Below are 6,000 nucleotides of genomic sequence, written 5' to 3'. Positions count from 1 at the left end.
TTTTATATTGAAAGAAAACCTACCTACACCAGTGTAGCTAATATAAAACAAACCACCTTCCTCCCACAAAGACCCTTCTAGTGATCTATCAGGTTTTTGAGTGGAAAGGCATCTTCTTCTTACAGTATGTTTATTCCATTTCAGACTTGCTACACTCGTTCCATCTCACCTGAACCAGTCCTAAGTGAGCCCCAAACGCTAGTGAGAAACCCTCTAGGGCAGGGGTGTCGAACTCCAGGCCTGGAGGGCCACAGTGGCTGCAGGTTTTCATTTCTAATTTCATTTCCTAATCAGTGACCAGTTTTCACTGCTACTTAACTCCTTTTCCCTTCATTTTAATAGCCCTGTTTTTAAGGATTCAGTCCACTGAATGCATTTCTTTCTTCATTAAATGGCAGTCAAACAGAAAGGAGATGTGAAACGAGCCAACAGAGTACCAGCTAAATTGAGATTTCAAACTCCACACAATCTCACTCCAACCAATCTCTCAATGAGAAGTCGATTCTTGCTGTTAATTAAACCTGTTATTTAATTCCATGAGCAGACATTTCCAAAACAGTTGATTTTTCTGTTTTTTTTTCCCCAAGAACACTGTCAAAATGTTCTGGTGACCCGAGAGATCAACCTTACAGAGACCTTCACCTTTCTTTATTTTCAGATACTGCGTGAGCTGGTCATGTGGCGGCTTGTTTTGTGTCTCATTATTGTTTGGTTACTAATTAAGGAAAAAATTACTACTAAGGGGTCTGAATCAAGTTAATTAAAACTAAGGCAAAAGAAGTTAAAATAAACTGGTCAATAATGAAGAAGATGGTTAGAATGAAAACCTGCAGCCACTGCAGCCCTCCAGGACTGTAGTTTGACACCCGTGCTCTAGGGCGTCAATTGTGTGTCTTCATTTGGTGATGCTCTATGTAAACTCAGACTTAAGGCTAAGTTACTTGGTGACTTTTGTAGTGATTTTTAGTGATAGCCATTATTTACATAAGCCTAGCGAGTCAGAGGCGGGTGGAGGTGCACTTTTGTGAACTGGTCGCCTAATGTGACATACCCAATGATTCACTCCAACTAGTTCATGACTTGCTCCTATTAAAACAAAGATGTTTTATTTTGTCTTTAGAAGCAAGATTGGGCTCTGTGTGCATGAGACCTGACACTCAATGAATGTTCACCCAGAAGTAAAATGTATTTAATGCAGTCACCAAGAATAAGGAGTGTGGCTCTTTTGAACCTCACAAACAGAAGAGAAGCTCATGTTTATGTACCACCACAAAATGGAAAAAGAAAAAAAGGGAAGAGATTGTGGCTAAACTAGGTCCAGCTATTAGCCCTTTGTAAAGCACTAATGGGCTAAAGCAAGCAGAACGCTATTGGCTATCTTAAAAATAAATTGTCATAGTTCAGAAACAATCAGTGACTGCGGTCGGCATACCTCACAACTAGCTTGACATTAGCCAAAGGAGAACGCCCATGGCTACATTGGCAAGTTGAGATTTAAATATGATGGTGCCGCCTTTGCAGCAGCAGGTGCTTTGTCTTTCTCTGCCTCACTAATTTATTATTACCCTGTACGTACTTGAAAAATACCTGCGCAGCAACAGAGTAACTAGGCATTATCACCATGTAGTACAGCTGAAGTAACAGTGTAGCTAAATGTACATTTTTGTATTTTATCTGATACATTAGTACTTATTTATTACCAGTACTTTAATCATTGAAAGTTAACTAATTGTTACACGGTAATTCTCGCACTTTTAGTTGTGCCTAATTGTGTACTAGAAGGTAAATACAATACAAAGGGTTTTGGAATAATAACAGTATAGTGATTTTTATTTATAGTATGATTTTGTCAAAATCAAAGCACACTATAATTAACATAGAGTAACAGTACCTGTTTGGTACTACAGTGTTTACCCTTTTACCACATTCATTAAGAACCCTGATTTTGATTCCCATCCCAGTCACTGCCTGTGTTTTTACATCCTTCTCCTGTTTGTGTGGGTTTTCTCCAGTACTCCACTTTTTTTGTTACGTTGAAAAAGACATTAATGATCTGTTTAGAAATGTATCAGATATTTGACTAGAATTATCTTTAAATTAATATCTTCGATTTTACGGGCTTACCTTCTTCCTTTATAGTTGGTTTAATTTACTGTTATTGTGCTAAATGTGATTCTTATTTCATCTACTGATCCTATAGACAGATAGATAGAAATTTATTTGTCACCAGAGGGAATTTGGGTTTTTACTTTATATTAATAAATATATAAATAGGTAGATAAATAAAAATATATATATAAATATAAAAAATAAAACATTTATTCATACACACACACTATGGTCTAAAACATCAGAATGACTAAAAAGCAAGAAAATTAAAAAGAAAGAAAACTTCTGACTTGGCTGTCAGAGTGACAGTGAGACATTATGCAGGTGTATGCGTGTTATTAAAAAGGAGCCCCAGTAGCGTTTCTTGACACACTTCTGCTAAATGATTTGGTTTGGTTTTAATTCTCTCCTTTGTTACTACCTCCAGGAGATCCAGACTAAATCTTATAATTAAGCCTATCATTTAAATAAACATGTCAATTCAAATGATTTTACTAGCCCAGCACAGAAAATTGCACTGGCCATTACAGATTTTTAGAAGATGTAAGAGGTATCACTCCCCACATTAATGGAACATGGTCTGCTATGGAAGAAGAGCCAGCTCTAGCCCTTTCTTATATAGTTCCACTCTGTTAGGAGTTCAATCTAACCTATCATTGATCTGGACCCCCAAGTACTTGTAGGAATGGACCACCTCTACATCCACTCCTTGAATAGCGACCGGACATAGAAGCTGTTAGGGGAGGCAAAAGTCAATAACCAGTTCCTTGGTTTTGCTAATGTTAAGTTATAGACAATTCTCTTTGCATCAAAAAACAAACTTCTTCACCTGACTCTGGTAATCTGTTTCATCCCCCTTAAATGCAGATTTATCAGAGAATTTCTGCAAGGGACACGACCTGGTGTTATATTTATAGTCGGAGATGTACATAGTGAAGAAAAAAGGAGACAGGACTGTTCCTTGTAGTGCTCCAGTGTTGCTCACATCAGTATCAGAAACACAATCCTTAAGCCTCACAAACTGCAGTGTGCCTGACAGACTGTCTATTATCCAGGACACCATAGGCTCATCCAACTTCACATCTCTGTGTTTACCTTTAACAGGGATGGCAGGATGGTAATGAAAGCACTGGAGAAATTAGTAAATATCATCCTCACAGTGCGCCAGCTTTGTCCAGGTGAGAATAAGGCTAATTGCATCCTCCATGCCAATTTTTGTCTGATAGGCAAACTGCAGTGGGTTCAGGTGGTCTGCCACAAGAGGACTCATGTAGTCCAGGACCAGTCTCTCCAAGGTCATCATAATTTGAGATGTAAGTGCCACTGGTCTGTAGTATTTAGTTGAAGAGGCATCTGCCCTCTTTGGAACAGGAACAATGCAGGATGTTTTCCACAGCAGAGACAATTTCTGAAGAACTTAGGGACTGACTGAACAGGTGACAGAGGACACCACACAGTAGGTCAGCACAGGCCTTGAGAACTTGAGGACTGACTCCATCTTACTTTTCTTGTGTGTAGCTTCCACAGTTGTCTCCTTACTTGGTGTTCAGTTATGGACAACCCACACTGATAGTCGGACGTGGACTCGTCATTGGCCATTCCAGTTGATGTGGTAGGAGTTGCTGATGCATGTCTTCACTAATTCATTCTGAGCCAATTTAGACCCACTGATTAAAATAACAGGCACTTTACTTCGATGTGGGAAAAAAACTGAAATGGACCCCATAAAGATAAAGGTAAAATGTGAAAACAGATGGCAAGGGGGCAGAAATTCAAAGCTAGTTTTAGTTCACCCATGTTGCAGCAGCATCAGCAACTTAATCAATTTGCTTCCCTCATTTTTTAATTATTTAACTATTTTAAAAAATATATATATGTATTAGTTATATCTACAGTATATATTTTTATTTATTAAAGTATAATACATTTAATTAATGTTTACTTTATAAATATATTTTAAGAAAGCACACTGTTACAAATTACATATCATTAAAATTTTAAGCAATACAATAAATCAATTTAGATTACAAGATAATTGATTACATTATATGGATTCAACATTCTCCTTTTTACATTAATGTATTAAAATGCTAAATACTTACCATTTTTTAAATTAGGTAAATAAATGTGCCCAGGCAATTATCCTTAATGGAATGATGCCTCTGACTGGTTGCATTTATGAGTTGTGCACAGTGCCTGTCTGGATCACTTCTAGCTCACTGCACCTGAAGCAGATTTGCTAAATGGATTAATGGTTGGATGGGTTTTTGAAATTTACTTAATGACAATGCTTTTAAATTAAATGGCATGGCGATTTTTTGTCAATGGACTTAGTGATTTATGAACATTTCTTATTTCTTAATTCTTGTGTGTGTGTGTGTGTGTGTGTGTGCGTGTGTGTGTGTGCAAACTATGGTCTCAATACCCGACAGAATTACTAACAAGGTAGAAAAGTTTAAAAAGAAAGAAAATAATACTTCTGAATTGTTAGTCACAGTGCCATTGAAGCATTATGCTGGCGCTTATTCATTGGTATAAAGGAGCTCCAGTAGCATTTCTTGAAACGTTTCTGCTGAATAATCTGTTGCCTGAAAGTACACAGTGTCAGTGTGTCATAGCTGTGATGTGCAACATTGTTCATAATTGCACTTTTTTTTTTTGTTTTTTTTTCCTTTGCTATTATCTCCAGGGGGTCCAGAGTGCATCCCATAACTGAGCCTACCCTTTTAATTAGCTTGTATTTCAGTGGACCGCTCTTAAAGTGATGTTCCTAGTCCAGCACACCACCACATAGAAGATTGCATGGGCCATCACAGAATTGTAAAAAATGTGAAGGATGTCACTTCCCACATTAAAGGAACACAGTCTCCTAAGGAAAAGGGCCGACTTTGCCATTTCTTGTATAGTTGCACTGTGTTATGAGACCAGTCCAACCTATCATTGATGTGGATGCCCAAGTACTTATAGGAGTGGACCACCTCTACATCCACACCCTGAATAGTGACAATACATAAAGGCTGTTTGGTGCAGTGAAAGTCAATAACCAGTTCCTTGGTTTTATTGATGTTAAGTTGTAGAAAATTCTCCTTGCTCCAAAAAACAAATTTCTTCACCTGACTCCTGTAATCTGCCTCACCCCCTTATCGATATGCCCTATAAGTGCAGAATTATCTGAGTATTTCTCCAAGTGACATGACGTGCGGTTATATTTACAGTCTGAAGTGCCAGGACTGTTCCTTGTGGTGCCCACATCCATATCACAAACTGCAGTCAGTCCTTTATTTAGGACACCATAGGCTCTTCCATGTGCTTATGTCTGTGCTTACTCCCTGGCCATTCCAGTTGATTTGGTAGGCGTTGTTGATGTTGTCAGGATGGTGTGGGAAGACTGGTCATTAGAAGAAGGTGGCAGTGCTCATCTATAACATATTCATCTAAAACATGTGGGGGAAACGTGGAGAATTCAAAGTAAACAAAGTGAATTTTACTGATAAGTGTCAAGGTATCACTTTATGTACATAATGAGCTAGCTCTCATAGTAGGATACACATTATGCAGAGGGACCAGAAGAAGACCTCCAGCACCTCTTCAGCTGAATATACTAAGACAACATCACTTGTACTTTTTACAACATTAATAATACTTACTGAATTTTAAGAGGCTCCAGCAACATGGCTGAGCAACTAATTATTACTGGAAGGCTTCAGCTTGATATTAAGAAAAAGATTTATTTTTTTATTTATTTTGAAAGAGAACTTTTATTTGTTATTAGTATTTTTTAAAGATATTATTATAAATACATTTCTTTAATACAAAATAAAAGTATATTTATTGTCCTTCTTAACAGATGAAATTCCATACATTTGATTAACTGTAGCGCGAAATGATTTT

This window comes from Polypterus senegalus, chromosome 6 (genome assembly GCF_016835505.1).
Source record: "Polypterus senegalus isolate Bchr_013 chromosome 6, ASM1683550v1, whole genome shotgun sequence".
In the NCBI taxonomy this organism is placed as follows: domain Eukaryota; kingdom Metazoa; phylum Chordata; class Cladistia; order Polypteriformes; family Polypteridae; genus Polypterus; species Polypterus senegalus.
The sequence above is the reverse complement of the archived record's forward strand: the minus strand, read 5'-3'. Positions refer to the sequence as shown.